Source organism: Microcebus murinus, chromosome 22, assembly GCF_040939455.1.
Source record: "Microcebus murinus isolate Inina chromosome 22, M.murinus_Inina_mat1.0, whole genome shotgun sequence".
NCBI classification, from domain to species: Eukaryota; Metazoa; Chordata; class Mammalia; order Primates; family Cheirogaleidae; genus Microcebus; species Microcebus murinus.
Genome location: NC_134125.1, coordinates 12,081,813 through 12,096,870, shown reverse-complemented (window position 1 = coordinate 12,096,870; position 15,058 = coordinate 12,081,813).

Here is a 15,058-nt window from a genome sequence, read left to right as displayed (position 1 = left end):
CTGTTCACTGAGCACTTACTACGCACCGGGCCTATTGCATTCCCGTGGTGGTCCTGGGAGGTAGGTCCCCTTATCCCCATGGCAGCAAAGCACCCAGGGGACAGAGACAGAAACCAGCTGAAGTTGCAGAGCCAACATTTTTAAAAGTGAGTCTTTGGGCTTGTCTGTTCCCAGGAACGCACCACCTCGTTGAGTGGTTCACGCTCAGCTGCCCGTGGGGCGTTAGGGTCTCAGCCTCTGAGGTTTATTTGCAGCTTGTAACCAGGAGAACGGGAGGAAAAACTGAAAGTCAGGGAAGGGAGGGTGCAGGGGAAGGCGGGGGCCCTCGTGGGAGTTTGTGTGGAAGCTTCCACTTGTGTTATCACCGTGGCAGGCTGCCAGTGTGGACCGGGTTTCCAGGAAATGTGCATCCGCGTTGGCAGAACAACTGGGTTCCTCCAGCAGCCCTGCGCCAGGCAGCCTGGCCGCTCCCTGTGTTCCCAAGATGCTTACCAGGGAGTGCCCTTCCCTCCCCCAACTGGGACCCTGAGGCCCCTTTCCCTAACCCCAAGAACCTGAAGGACTTGTCTCATGGGGTTGAGATGGCTGTCCTTCCTCCACCAGGCTCTGCCTAAAACGTGCCTGGTCTAAGTAGGACCTTATTTCCCAGATATATTCTACAGACCATTCATTCCTTGGAAGACTAGCTGGATATTGCATTATTGAAAGGGTTCCGGGGCAAATACACATTGGAAATGCTTAGGTAAAATGAGATCAAACTTATTTCTTGATGGCAGGACTAATCAGAACCTTGAAGACGCTATTTGTGAAGTTGAGTCACTAAAAGACCGCTACTGGGAGGCTGCTATTTCAAAGCTTTTCTAGTCTGGTTTCTGAATCCCAAAAAGGATCAACCTCTTCGAATTTGACTTGATATCTTACATGGGACTCCAGGAACAAATGGCAGTGTGCCGGCCCCCGGGGAAGAGCTGACCACCAGCATTTATAGTGCACTTGCTAAGAGAGGGGAGAAGTAGATCCTAGGAAAGGCTGAGCCCCAGAAAACTTGACCCCTGCCCCCGATGGCTTTTCCCCAACAAAACATGGCTTGGAGACCAATGTAAAAATTATATAGGATGTCACACCCTCAGAAGGGTCAACTAGGTTCTCCCCTGAGATTTTTATCTTCAACCAGGTCATTGGGATGAAGATCTAGAAAGATCTATCTGTAAGATCTAGGAGGAGGAAGATTTGGTCCAAGGAGGGCAAATACCTAACATAGCTGCCCCCACCTGCCCATCCTGTACTCTTGGCAGACATCACTAATCAATCACAGCATGCCTTCCCACTGATCACAGATGCATCCCCAGTGGCATTGGGGTTGCCGCTTGAGGACGATGTGAGAGGAGCTTCCTGAGCTCCTGCTTCTCCTCTTTTCACAAAAGCAGGATCTGAGGCCCAGAGAGGGAAGCTAAACTCCCCAAGCTCAGGTCCCTTCTAAGAGGCAGAGGTGGGTTTTGAACTCAGGCCTCAGAAACTGCCAGAAGCCCAGTCATTGGGGCTGTAGTTGGTGGACAGTCTATCAGGGCCCTGTAGATGTTTCTTTTCTCAGGGAACCTGGAAAACGCAGAAAGAAAGATTCTGTCCTTAAGCCCCTGCGCATGATCCTATTTGGTAATCAGTCTGCTGAGCCATAAATCATTTATCTTCGGGGACAGCTGCTCTCTGCCGAGGCCTGAATGCTACACCCCAGCCCCCGCCCCCGGCTGGACCAGCTGGGCTGGAAGGCCTGGCATACAGGGGCCTTAAGGAACAGCAGTATGGTGGTGTGCAGGGGAGCCAGGAGGACCGCTCTTTCTCGAGGAGGTTTGCAAAAGTTTCTTCTGTGTTTCAGTCTGGGCATCTTGGAAGTCGTGGAATGTTACGTGCAAAGAGGAGGAAAAGGAGCCTGACTGCGGCTGCTCTTGGGTTTCTTCTTATATGGCAGACTCAAAATCAACCTTTCACCCAGATGAAATACTCCGGAGTCCTAGAGGGCCACCAGCTCTACTCCTGTGCTCTTGAGATGCCACCAACCAGCTTGGTGGTTGAGAGCATCATCCACTGCCTCTTCGTTTCCTTCTAACCCTCATCTCCCCCCACCCATCTCCTGCCCACTAATATCCCTCCCCAGACCGTGAGCGGAGGAGAAAGTCGCACAAAGTAGAGATGAAAAATAGCTGTCATGTAGATAGCTTAAATTAGCTCAGAAGCGCGGCTCCCTGCCTCCACTGAGCGGACAGCAATTGTTTGTGCCAACGTGCTATTTGCATCGTGCCTTCTTCGATTTGAAAGTCTAATGATTAAAAACAAATCTTAGTTTTTCTTTCCCAACACTTAAAAAAAATACCGGCTTGGCTGGTTCTTCTAGCTTAAAAATACCCTGACCTTCCGGGCCGGAGGGAAGATTTTGGAAAGGCTGGTCCCAACCTATCAGGTTGAAATAGGAACCAGAGGGGCCTTTTCTGCGTGGCGGGCGGGTGATGGGCTGGTCAGGGTGGGAGAGGCGCCTCTGTGTCCTCTACTGCCAGCGTTCTGGTTGGTTTGGAATGTTCTCGCCAGCCAGGCCTTCGATGGGCGATTTAGTGAGCATCTACTATGTGTCAGGCCCGGGGCATTCAGCGATGAGGGGTGCAAAGTCTCCCCCATTCTAAAGCTGAGAACCCAACGGGGGAGACAGATGAGAAATGGCCAGCAGCACGTAAGTTCACAACTACAGAGGTCTACGGCAAGGAAACTCACGGGGGACCAGCGCCGTGGGAGGGGTGTGACCGTGGACAGAGCCATCAGAGGCCTTTCTGAGCAGGTGACAGTTAAGATCTAAAGCAAGAGGAGGAGGCAGCGATGGTCGTTCTAGGTCGGGGTTCCTCAGTCTCAGCACTGCTGGTACTTGGGGCGAGGTCATTCTTTGGGGTGGGGCTGCCCTGTGCATTGTAGGACGTAGCACAGCGCCCCCGGCTCCTACCCACGAGATGCCAGCAGCAACCACCCTGCCCAGTGTGACACCCAAAACTGTCTCCACACATCGCCAAATGTCCCCGGGACCGTGTCCCAGCCGCACGGCTAGGACTCAGATCTAGCAACCTGCCTTCTGCAGCCGTTCAGGGCAGAAATCGGACAGGGGGAGCGCGCGAGCACGGGGAGGGGCTCCTTGAGCAGATATGGCAGCGCGGTAGGTCTATAAAGGAGTAGTCGGCGTCTCCAGTGGTTTGAAGGCCATGTAGGCGAGGAGAACGTGAACTTGCCCTGCACCGTCTGCACGGACTAGACAGGGGCTGAAATCCCTGCTCACCCACCCCACTCTCTCACGGCCCTTCTAGAAAGCAGACCCTCTGGCTGAACTGAAGTCTCGAGACCCGCACCAGGCACTCCTAGCGCTGTTCTCTGGGGCTTCGCCCAAGCACCTTCCAAGGAGGAGGCCGAGTTGGCTGCGACGCAGTGGCAGCTTAAGTGCGTCCTGGACAATTAATTAATGCAGTGCATTGGTCCTACGAGATTCCAGCCGTTTGTCCTCCGCTTATTTTTCTACCTGTGTTGCAAATAACAATAATAATACTTTTTACAAATGGATACATACGAACTTCTGTAAGTTCAAGTAACTGCTATGTAGCTACAGTGTAGACACCAGGTACTTGTCCTGCCACACCAGGGCCTCCGCCCTGGCCCACCGGCCTCCCAACCAGCCTCCTAGGGAGCGCTGAGCGCCCCGACCCCCACCCTGGGGACAGCGCCTGGCTGGACTGGGGCGTGGAGGGAGGGGGCTGCCTTTGGCCGGGCCTCAGCACAATTGTGACACCCATACAATCTTTCCTTAGCCCCTTCCCCTTCTTTTTAGTGTCTTTTCTCTTCCCGTTTGGCCCTACCCCAAGGAATGTTCTAGATTTCCCTCCCCCCAGTGAACCCCAGAGGGTGGGGATTTCAGGTGCAGTGTCACCTCAGCTGCTCGGACCCTGCCTCCCAGCTGGCGTGCAGCTGGGGGTCCCGGCCCCAGGTCCGTGCCATGCTCCTCAGCCCCGCCAGGGCTCCTGCTTTGGGGCCAAGCGGTGGATTTAAAAGGCGTCCGGTTGAGCAGTGAGAAAATCTCCCCGGTATTCGAAAAGCGTATGTCCCAGCCGTGCTCACGACACCCTCATCCCGTTGCTCCCCAAAGTTTTGTTTCCTATCGTCATTCGGCAAATATTTACGAAGTGCCTCCTGTGCTTCTGGAAAAGTGGGGGGAGAAGTGGCAGCTGCCATCAGGGTGGCAGGAGTCTAGGGAAGAGGGGGAAGGGCTCCAAGAGGAGTCCGGAGGCCCCAGGGCAGCACCCAGCCAGACAAGGGTCCTCAAGGAAGGCTCGTCAGAGGAGGCCACTTCCGAGCTCGGTCTTGAAATGTGAGCAGAATGGGAGTGGGAGGTAGGGAACAGTGTGCCAGGCAGGAGGAACAGCCTATACGTGAACTCAGAGGCAGGATCATTCTACTGGGGATACCTGCAAGTGCCTGAAAGCCTGCCCCGTGGCACTTGCCTGTCCTTCCCTGCTTTCCCCTAAGCCCTGGGAGTTTCCATCCCCAAACAGAAGGTGCCCTGGCTCAGAGGAGCAAACCTCAAGTTCTCTCCCCACCGTTTCCCGATCCCTACCTTGGCCTCAGTGTGTTGGGCTTTGTGCTTGCTCGAGTCAGGCCAGTACTCGGGCCACCTGGGGCCTCTCTGCGTCTCTGTCTCTGGCCCTGGGGGCCTCTCTGTGTGTGGCTGCCCGCTCCCCACAGTGCATGGTGTGTTTCCGTGTCTTCGTGTCCCAAATCATGTCTGCTGCAGATGGCTCGGCCACCAGCCCTTCTCTCAAAAGCACTGTCTTCCTGCCTTTGCTTCTGCCTCGATATCCCTTTAGCACCTCTCGTGACCCCGTCTCTGAGTTCTCTAAGGCCCACAGATCTGTCTTGCCGCACCAGAAGGCCTCCCTCAGCAACCTCGCTGTGTCCTCTGTCCTGGGCAGTCTGTTCCACTCTCCGCCTAGGCCCCAGGGGTGTTGAGCTCAAGGACATGCACAAACGTGGAACTGTATTGCTGGAAAGACCCGAGCCCCGAAGGTCCCCCACGCAGCATGACAGGTGGGGTGGGCAAGATGCTGGTTTGTTACAGAAGTGGCTGAGGAAGATCCAGAGGTCACAGTGGGCCACAGGCCAAGTCTGCAAGACAGCCTGAAGCGTGGGGGAGAGCTACGCAGGTAGAATGCTATCTCCTGTAAATACACGTCACGGCTTGAAGGATGGGAATGGCGGCGTCTTTGCTGGCTGCGGGGATCCCAGGGTGTGTGTCGTCGCTGCAGATTAGCGGGGCTTGTTTACCTGCCTCAACTCTACGCAACCTGCATTTCTTGAGCAACTCCCGATCGCGGGTAATGATTTCACCAACAATTCCTGAGTCTCAGCTGTCCCCCCGAGAGTATTCCGTGCATTTCCTTGGCTTTGTGCAACCCACTGGCACTTAATATCCCACTGACCCTTGAGGTCGTGGGCGGGAGTCGATGAAATAATGAATGTCAATAGCGTCACACAATATGCAGCACACAGTAGGTGCTTAATAAATGTGGCTTCTCTTCTTAATTACCCAGCTTCATGACCACCCCCCCCGAATTCCACCTACACAAGCAAAGGTGCCCAAGTCTCATAAGGACACCCCTCCCCCTTGCCTGTCCCCCCCCCCCCCGCTCTGGGGGTCAGCATCTATAAGGCAGAGTCCCAATCTTAGGGAGTAAGGGCGCGGAGTGTCCTTACTGGTGGCAAGACCAGGTCCCCCAAGGCCCTCGTGGAAACAGGACATTCTTCCTCCAGGCTCCAAAGCAGAGGCCGAGGGGGTTGCCCACAGCTGGACCAGGCTAAGAACATCCCGAACTTGGGTGCCCCGTATTCCCACCCGGGCCCCTTGCTTCTCCTCCCTGAGATCGGATCCCATCCGGGGGGGCCACTCCGTCGACCTAAATGGCATGATGCACTCGGCTGACTACTCCGGAAGTTACTGACCTTAGGAACATTCCTCGATTGTAAAAAGGCTTTCTCTCTATGTAAATTACGCTGTTCTCTTTTTCTATACGCAAAGTATATAGACCTATAAATATTATACATATATATTATATATATATATAAAGAAAGACTAATTCTTGTACAGACCAACGCGGACCGACGGTCCACATTGTTTTCTCCATGTTTGTTTGTGCCGACTGCTGCAGAATGAGTTGATGTGAGAAGTTGGTTTTCTGTTTTCATTTTGGGGCCACTTCTTTCCTTTTCTGTCCCTTTCTATCCCTGTCTGTCTCCGTCTCTCTGTCTCTCTCTGTCTCTGTCTCTCATTGCCAACGTCTCGTGACTGAGAAAGAACATTTGATTCAGATGCCATCCAGGAAAGGAAAAGCAGATGGATGGAGGGTCCACTGTGTATATTTGTACAGAATCATTTATAAAGTTTTCTACACTTCTGAAAAAAGTATTTCTAACTTGGGCTGTTGGACGGTTTGTGTGCCTCTGAGCCAGCAAGCCTATTGTTTCTTGTGTTTAGTGCAATGTTTAGTGAGAAACCAATGTCTGAATTATTTATGCCAATAAAGAATTTGAGAATTATTGCATCGTACTGCCGCCTAAACAGGTGTGAGTTCTGTTGTTGTCTGCTACACACAAGGGAAACTTGAGGGGCGGCGTGGGCCCGTGTATCAGCCAGCTATTGCCACGGTAATGCTGCGTAACAAACATCCCCCAAACTCCCTGGCTTGCAACGGCCAGTATTTATTCGCATGCTCGGGGGTCCGTAAGTCCTGGCTGAGTTTGACTAAGAGACTTCTCTGTAGGCTTCAGGTCAGGTTCAAGTCAGCCCTGCGTGTCTCCATGTTTCAGGGCCCAGGTTGAAGACAAAGGTCCTGGGGCATGTTCTTCCAATCACAGATGGTTGGACCATAAGAGCCGAGCCAAACTGTCCACCCACCTGCACAACTTCATCTCCAACCACAGCTGCCAACATCCTAGCGGCCAAAGCAAGTGACATGACTGAGGCGTTCAGAAGGACAGGGCTGTGAACTCCGCCCAGAGTAGGATGAGGGGGAGGAAGTGAGTGTTGGGTGAACAGTAATCAAAATGATCGCAGCCTGGCTAAGTGTTCTTCCAGCCGGCCAGCCGAAAATGCACACACGTGCACACGCAACGTGTGGCTCTGCACGCGCCAAGCGTGTGCCCTCTGCCCACGTTAATCCCGCCACCACCCAATTCCCTTTTACAGATGAGGAAGCCGGGTGCAGAGGGGTGAAGTCACTGGCCCAGCCCAAGGCGCACGCCTTCGTGAGTACACACTCAGCCAGCATGACGGGAGCCTGAGTAGCTTGGATTATTATTTTTTTTTTTAAAACCACTTTGCAAAGTGCTTTTGTGAAAATGAAGATTCCAGCTGACCTGGAAAACCAGCCGGTGAGTCAGGGACTCTTCAACTCACTCAACAGCAGGAGAACTGAGGAGGGCGGAAGCAGCTCTCTAGCGGCTCCAGCTAAAACTCCCGGTTCCTTCCCTGGGGACCTGCAGAGAGATGGAGGAGCTGACCCCGTACGTCCTGGTAAGTCCCTCTCGGCACACCCTAGGGGAGCAAGAGCGTGTCGACAGACTTGTTGTTCAGTGCTAGCTCTACCAAGTGCAAGCTGTGCGGCCTCGGGCAGGTTGCTTTGCTTCTCTGAGCCTCCATTTTCTCATCTGTGAAATGGGTATAGCTATCGTTCCTTGAGCACCTACCTCCCGGAATTGTGAGGCTTTAGTAAATGAATACAGGTGCTTGAAGCAGTTACCAACACCTACTAAGCGCTCTACAGATGTTAGTTGCTAGGTTTAATATTACTAGCGGGGCCAGTTTTAGTGACTGAAAGAGTAGACCCCTCCCGGAGGGACCCCGGAATGCCGATCTCTGCTGAGAGTTGACCCCGCCTCTGACCCACCCCAAATACCTCAGAACCTAGCAGTTGGTATCTAACACTCTCAACGCGTCGATCCACCTTCACAAGCATGGTTTCCTCCCACCCACCACCATGATCCGATGGGGTGGCTGTGTGAGTTGGCCCATTTTACAGAAGGGAAAACTGAGGCTCCAAGAAGGGAAAGTCTCGCGCAGCATCTCAATTTCAGTCCCGGGCTACGTCGCTGAGACCAGCTGCGTGGCCTGGCTGGGCAGTGACAGCAACTCTCAGAAACTCGGTTTCTTTGACTGTAAAATCGAGGTAACAATTATGCTCGCTCCAGAGAGCCGCGCTCGGGGTGAAAAGCAGGTGTAAAACACTTAACACGATTCCTGGCATAAACGGGCAATAAACGTCAGCTCTTTCAAGCCCCGTTCCCTCTCCCCGCCTCCGGCCACCACTGCCCTCTGCTCGGGGCGCCCGGGTGCCTGGAGGCCTCGAGTAACATTGACATCCGTGTTCCCAAAACACGCCTGATGATGACGGTTTGTCCCGGCGACCTGGGATGGTGGCTCCCGGGGCGGGGATGCCGGTTCTAGGGCTGCGGACGGCAGCCGGGGCCGCCTGGGATCCAGCCCTCCCCGGCGGCGAGCGTGCGGGTCCCTGTCCTTACCAGGGCTGTGAATTGTCACAGCCGCTGACAATCGGGCCACTGTTTCCCCTGCCCCATTTATAACTCCCAGGGCTCTCCTAGGGGGTTGGGCACACGCGAAATGCCATCTCCGCCGCTAGCAAGCCAAACAAGGAAAAATGCATTCTTACTCGCCAAGAACAGTGGCTTCAGCCAGGGCCCAAAAGTTTCCTGAAATGTGTTCATTAGAAGTTAGTGAATATAGTCAGAAAGCGAAAGAGGGCCGGGTGAAACTGAGTTAAGTATGTTTCTTTGCTGCAGGACTTGTCAGAGCCTTTAGTATGCCCATGTACATTCTAACTCTCTCAGAGTGGGGGTTGGGGGGATTGAGTATGTAGGTTTCTCAACTTATCTGGGCCCTGGAACGCTTTGTTCACTATGTCTTAGAGGATTCATGTTCCATGGCACGTTTTGGGAAACACTGCCCTTAGCCATGGAAAAAATTCAAAGTATATTCTTGAAATTTTTACAGACCCTGTAGCCTGTAGTGGTCCATGTTTATAGACCACTAAATTAACAGAGAAATTATCAAACTTTAAGGAAACTGATATACTGTCTCAGCTTTTTATTTTGCAAAGAAAACACATAAAAAAAAAGTTGCAAAACAAAACAAGATCTTTCCAATTTAGTATCACCATTATTTTAAAAAAGCAGAAATGCTCACGCCTGTAATCCTAGCACTTTGGGAGGCTGAAGCAGGAGGATCACTTGAGGCCAGGAATTCGAGACCAGCCTGGGCAACACAGCCAGACCCCATCTCTACAAAAAATAGAAAAGATTAGCCAGGTGTGGTGGTGTGCTCCTGTAGTCCCAGCTACTCGGGAGGCTGAGGCAGGAGGATCGCTAGAGGCCAGAGTTTCAGGTTGCAGTGAGCTAGGATGACACTCCAGCCCGGGCGACAGAGTGAGACCTTTTCTCAATAAAAAAAAACACACACAAAAAAATGCTGTCTGTCTCCAAAACATTAGGAAGACCATAATCTGCGAGATAAAAATGAAAATGCCCTTCTGGTTTCCTTATTTCTCCAAAGGCCAGGGAAAACTTCGCCATGGATTGGCGCCAGTCCATGGACACGTGTCTGATCAGGGGCCACCGGCGCGGTGAGATGCCAGGGCTGTGAGCCCAGCTCTTCCGCCCGTTGAACCTGGGCGCTGGGCCGGCGCCGTCGGCGTGTGCCTCCCTCTGTCACCGTGAGCGCTCGCTTCACTTGGCGAGACTGCCATCGGGCCGCCCGGGCAGCCTGTGCACTACAGCCCCTTGTCCCTGTCCCCTGCTGGGACACCCTCTGGGTCGCAACTGACACTCCGGAGCCCCCTGCAGGCTGCGGCTGAGGTCGGGGCTTCCCCTGAACTCGCTGCTTGCTCGGCCTGCTCTGCTCCCTGACCGGTGTCCCCCCCCACCCCCCGGGGGCCACTCGCTTAACGAATTGCTTTGCACAGGACTCCCCATCTCGGCCTCTGCTTCTGGGAGAACCCGAGCCCACGGCGGTCGCCTCGTGCGAGTCCCTTAACCCCGTGTCCAGTGGGCGTTACGGTGGCACCCACCTTCTCAGCCGGGAGGGAAGCCCTCGGCGACAATCCGTGCCCGCCACCCGGCGTGGCGTCTAGCGATCGTTCCTGGTGCCGTGACCGGGGCCGTGAGTGTCTCTGCGGTCCCCAGACTCGCCCCAGCCACAAACCTGAGAGATCTGGATCCTACCGGCAAGGCTGGGGCGCACCTGTGACTTTCTCACCACCAAGCCAAGCCGCAGGCCCAGGCCCCGCCCCTGCCCTGCCCCCTCCTTTCTTCCAGAATGTTCTGGAACACAGGGGCTGCAGCTTGAGGCTCCGGGTGGAAGCCCCCTCGAGAGCCGGCCTCGTTCCCTTCTGACTGCTCGTTCAGGGAGAAGGGAGGCTCAGACGCCCCCAGCCAAAGCTCTGAGGATTTCCATTTATCTGACTTTTTCTTCTTTTTTAATAACATCTGGTTCCACGCCAGCAGCCTGGCCCTGGGTGAGGCTTGGGGGGAGGGGCGGGCAGCCATGTGCCAATTCGGCTCCATCCTGGGTCTGTGTTCTTCTGTGTGACATTTCCCAGTCCCCGTGGGGTTTTCTGTCTTAGGTTTGCTTGTTTGCTTGTTTGTTTAAGGAAAATTAGATTCCGCTTCAAGAAAAACAGCCAGAAGTTCTTCAAGAGGCCACGTTGAAAGGGAGGCAGATCTGACACAGAGCTGAGCAACGTCCCCTGGATGCTGGACGCGGGAAGGGACACGCTGACCATGTCGCTCACTGACGCCCAAGTCCTCTTGCAGCTAATCTGGCCTTCACTTGCAACGTGTTTGAAATGACGTTTTGCTCCCTTGCTGACTTGTCTAACTTGGAATACAAACTCGGATCATTTGAAGGACTTAACGTGACTTTTCATCCCAGCGGGGATGGGCAAACCACAGCCCCTGCATCCCGTCTGCCTGCGTCTAACCTGGGTCCCGACATCGCGCGAGATGAGAATGACTCTTATATTTCTAAGTGGTTGAAAGAAATCAGAAGCAGAATACCGTGTGACACACGTAATTATACAGAATTCAAGTTCCAGTGACCATAAACAACACTTTATTGGAACTTATTGGCCCATCCGTTCGCTTATGGTGGAATATGTTTGCCGACTCCTTTTTTTTTGAGACAGAGTCTCGCTTTGTTGCCCAGGCTAGAGTGAGTGCCGTGGCGTCAGCCTAGCTCACAGCAACCTCAAACTCCTGGGCTCAAGCGATCCTCCTGCCTCAGCCTCCCGAGTAGCTGGGACTACAGGCATGCGCCACCATGCCCGGCTAATTTTTTTCTGTATATATTAGTTGGCCAATTAATTTCTTTCTATTTTTATAGTAGAGACGGGGTCTCGCTCTTGCTCAGGCTGGTTTTGAACCCCTGACCTCAAGCAATCCTCCCACCTCGGCCTCCCAGAGTGCTAGGATTACAGGCGTGAGCCACCACGCCCAGCCTACTCCTGCATTATAGATTGGACACGGTTGTCAACACCCTCTCGGGAAGGGGACTCGTCTGTCCAGGCTGGGAGGGTGAGAGGACATCAAGCCACACTGGACTGGGTTTGGGAAGGATTTATTTTTTCCCCAGATGTGGGTGTCCCTCCTTTTGCCCTCCTACTGGGTTGCCTTCCAGTCTCTCCTCCACGCAGGTTTAGCCTCAGCAGCCCTCTCTACTTCAAACTGCATGATTCCGCCCACCCTCCACAGCTGATTGGTTTAGGGGTAGACACCTTACCTAGTCTAGGCCAATCAGATTTTCTTCCCTGGGAATTTCAAACTGCATGATTCTGCCCACCCTCCGCAGCTGATTGGTTTAGGGGTAGACTCCTGACCTAGTCTAGGCCAATCAGATTTTCTTCCCTGGGAATTTCAAACTGCATGATTCTGCCCACCCTCTGCAGCTGATTGGTTTAGGGGTAGACTCCTGACCTAGTCTGGGCCAATCAGATTTTCTTCCCTGGGAATTTAGAATTTTGAACTAGGACTTGCAGGGAAGGATGGGATAGTCTTAGGAGCCACGTTTCGTGGCTCAAAGAAGGTCCAGGAATTTCTGCTGATGATACTCCCAGAGCAGACTCCTTTCCCAGGAATTTCTGCATTTTCCAAGAGCTGAACATTCTTCAAATTCCTTCTCTAACTGCTCATTATTTTAATAACTTTGCCTCTTTCCCCACCTGCCAGCTGCTCTGCTTTTCCCCCAGAGCTCAGTTTAGAATTGTTTTTGTCCTTTGCAAACCAAACAAACCTGAATATCCCAGCCTCTAGCCCAGATCTCCTGCTCATCATTTATGTACCAGGTTAGGTCTTCATATCATTTCTTCTCACAAAGGGACATTACAAAACACCCAGAGCCAAGAAAATGAAGACAATGACCCCCTAAGTAAATTAGAAAGATCTGAGCAGAGCAATATATGACTGAGGTCTGATGTTTAAATCTAAAAAACAGCACAAACCAATTTCAGGGTCAATTTCTTTAAAGGCATCCTTAAACCCAAATTTTGTTGGAAAAGTTTTTACACCTACTTGTGGCTTGGTTTTTTCATCATCATCAAGGGAGGATACGACATGACCTTCTGGGACTAATGTCAAGATTGAGGCAAAATTGTTAAGAAGCTATAGAAACATAAAGGGAGGGGGCACACAAGGGAACAGTTTCACACAGTGAAGAAGAGAGCAAAGGCCATCACAGTCAGCCGGACTTGCATTCAAGTCTCTGTCGCTCACTCGCTGTGTGACCTTGGGCAGGTTGCTTAACCTCTCTGAGCCTCACTTTTACCATTCATATAATAGAGACAATATTAGTCTCTATGTCGTAAAGTTGTTGTGAGGATGAATTAGCATCGTGCCAGAACCCTAGTGAGCCCTCAATAAATGGTAGCTACTGTTAGCAATTTTATGATGGGCCATCTAGGGAAAGGTCAGTGATATTTCAGGATGGAGGCAAACTTTTATCCCCATTTCTCACCTTTTAAATAATCCTGCTTTAGCCGGGTACGGTGGCATGTGCCTGTAGTTCCAGCTACTTGGGAGGCTGGGGCAAGAGGATCGCTTGAGCCCTAGAGTTGGAGGCTCCAGCGAGCTATGCTCACACCACTGCACTGCAGCCTGGATGACAGAGTGAGACCTTGTCTCTAAAATAGTAACAATGACCCTGCCACGTTGCACCACCCCCAGGCCCGCTGCCTGCTGTCCTGGGCTGCCTGGTTCCACCCAGCCTTCCCTTTTCCTTCCCATCGTCCCATCAAAGGTTGAGCTTCAAGATTTGAGGCTTTTGCTGGAATGAACTTGCAGCCCCCCAGCGCCTCTGAAAGAGCAGGTGAGAGTTCTGAGAGTTGAGGTCCTGTCTCCCTCCCAGTGAATTTCAGCAGGGCATTGGCCCCACTCAGACCCCTCTGAGCCATTGTTTGCATGGATTTCTCTGGGCAAACGTTTATAATTATCCCCCTGTTGCGCATGCCCAGTTCTCAAGTAGAGGACTCACGATTCCCGCAACTGCACCAGTGCTGTTTACAAAACCACGCCCCTTGAGGCATTGGCAGGGATCTTTGCAAGAGAAAATCCCATGCATGGTTAGCAGGTTTGGCCAAATTTGCAGACTGTGTGTGTGTGTCTGAATTGCACCATCTTTTAGCATACTCAATGCCCTTATAAGTCGCGCAGGAAAGAAACCCGATAGCTCAGCACTTCCCAAACCCGCACTGCCCAACGCTGCCACCTTCAACTCATCCTGGGCAGCGGGAAGCCGCTGGGGGCGTCTCTGTCCCTCGGGTACCCACCATCCAGATATGCAAACCTGAAGACCCACAAACTCACCCCTCATTACAACCCATCAAGCCGAGTTCTGCCTTGATTTGAGCCCGTCCCAAGAGCATCTGGGTGGAGAGAAGTAACAAGGTGAGTTTTGTGAGGCCGTGAACCCTCGGCGGCGGCCCCTTCCTCGCCCGCCGTCCAGGGCTCTGGACACAGCCCTCCAGCGAGTGGCTCTGCGAGGGTCCCCCCTCCCCTGCTGTCCCCTCCTGGCCAATTCTCCCTCCCGTGTGGCCGGTCCTACCTCAGCGTTGTGAAGGACAGGCCCAATGCCAGGCTATGTATTTTTCGACCCCGTTAGGCCTGCCTTTGTGTCAAGGCATCTGGGGTCATTTTGTCCATCCCCCTGTGTCTGAGGAGGTTAATAACCAACATACATGGAGCGCCAACTGTATGCAAGGCGCTAGGCTGAGCCCTCAATATACATGGTGCTGTTTAACCCCACATCTGTACAATTGTTCCCATTTCACAGATGGGAAGACTGAGCCTCATAGCTACGGCGACTCCTCCCAGGGGAGGGGGTCGGTCACTAGAATGACAGCTGGAGAGCACGCTGAGTCCCCTCCGTCGTGAAATGACAGCGTGGGAAAGGAACTCACATTTGTGAATATGCACCATGCACCGAGTGCTTCTCAAGCATAAATTCCACCCTTGCGATCTCAGACAGCGATGGTTACTGTCACTTACCAAGCCCTGTGCCCAGGGCTCACTGCGCCCTCCCGCCAGCCTGTGACGCATGCCTGGGTGAGAGATGAGGCTCAGAGAAGAGAAGTGGCTTGTCAAAGTCACACAGCAGGCGACCCAGCAGGCAGAGGCAGAATTTGAACTCGGGCCTGAAAACAAGCCTGTTGCTCTCAAGGCATCGCTTTCAGGACGCCTTGAGCAAAACAAGAGCCGCGTTTAGTTGAGGGCCAATTATTCCCCGCTACTCAGGCAAGAACCTTCTGGAAAGTCCGCCCAAGTCTCCGTGAATTATGAGGTTTTCTAGCCTGGCGTGTAGCAAGGCGCCATTCCCAGGACTCCAATCCCCCGAGACGGCTCCTGCCCCTGCCTTGGGGACAAGGCACTTGTGGGGGACGCCCGCTCTGTGCCAGGGCCTTAACCCCCCGATAAAGCTCTGGAG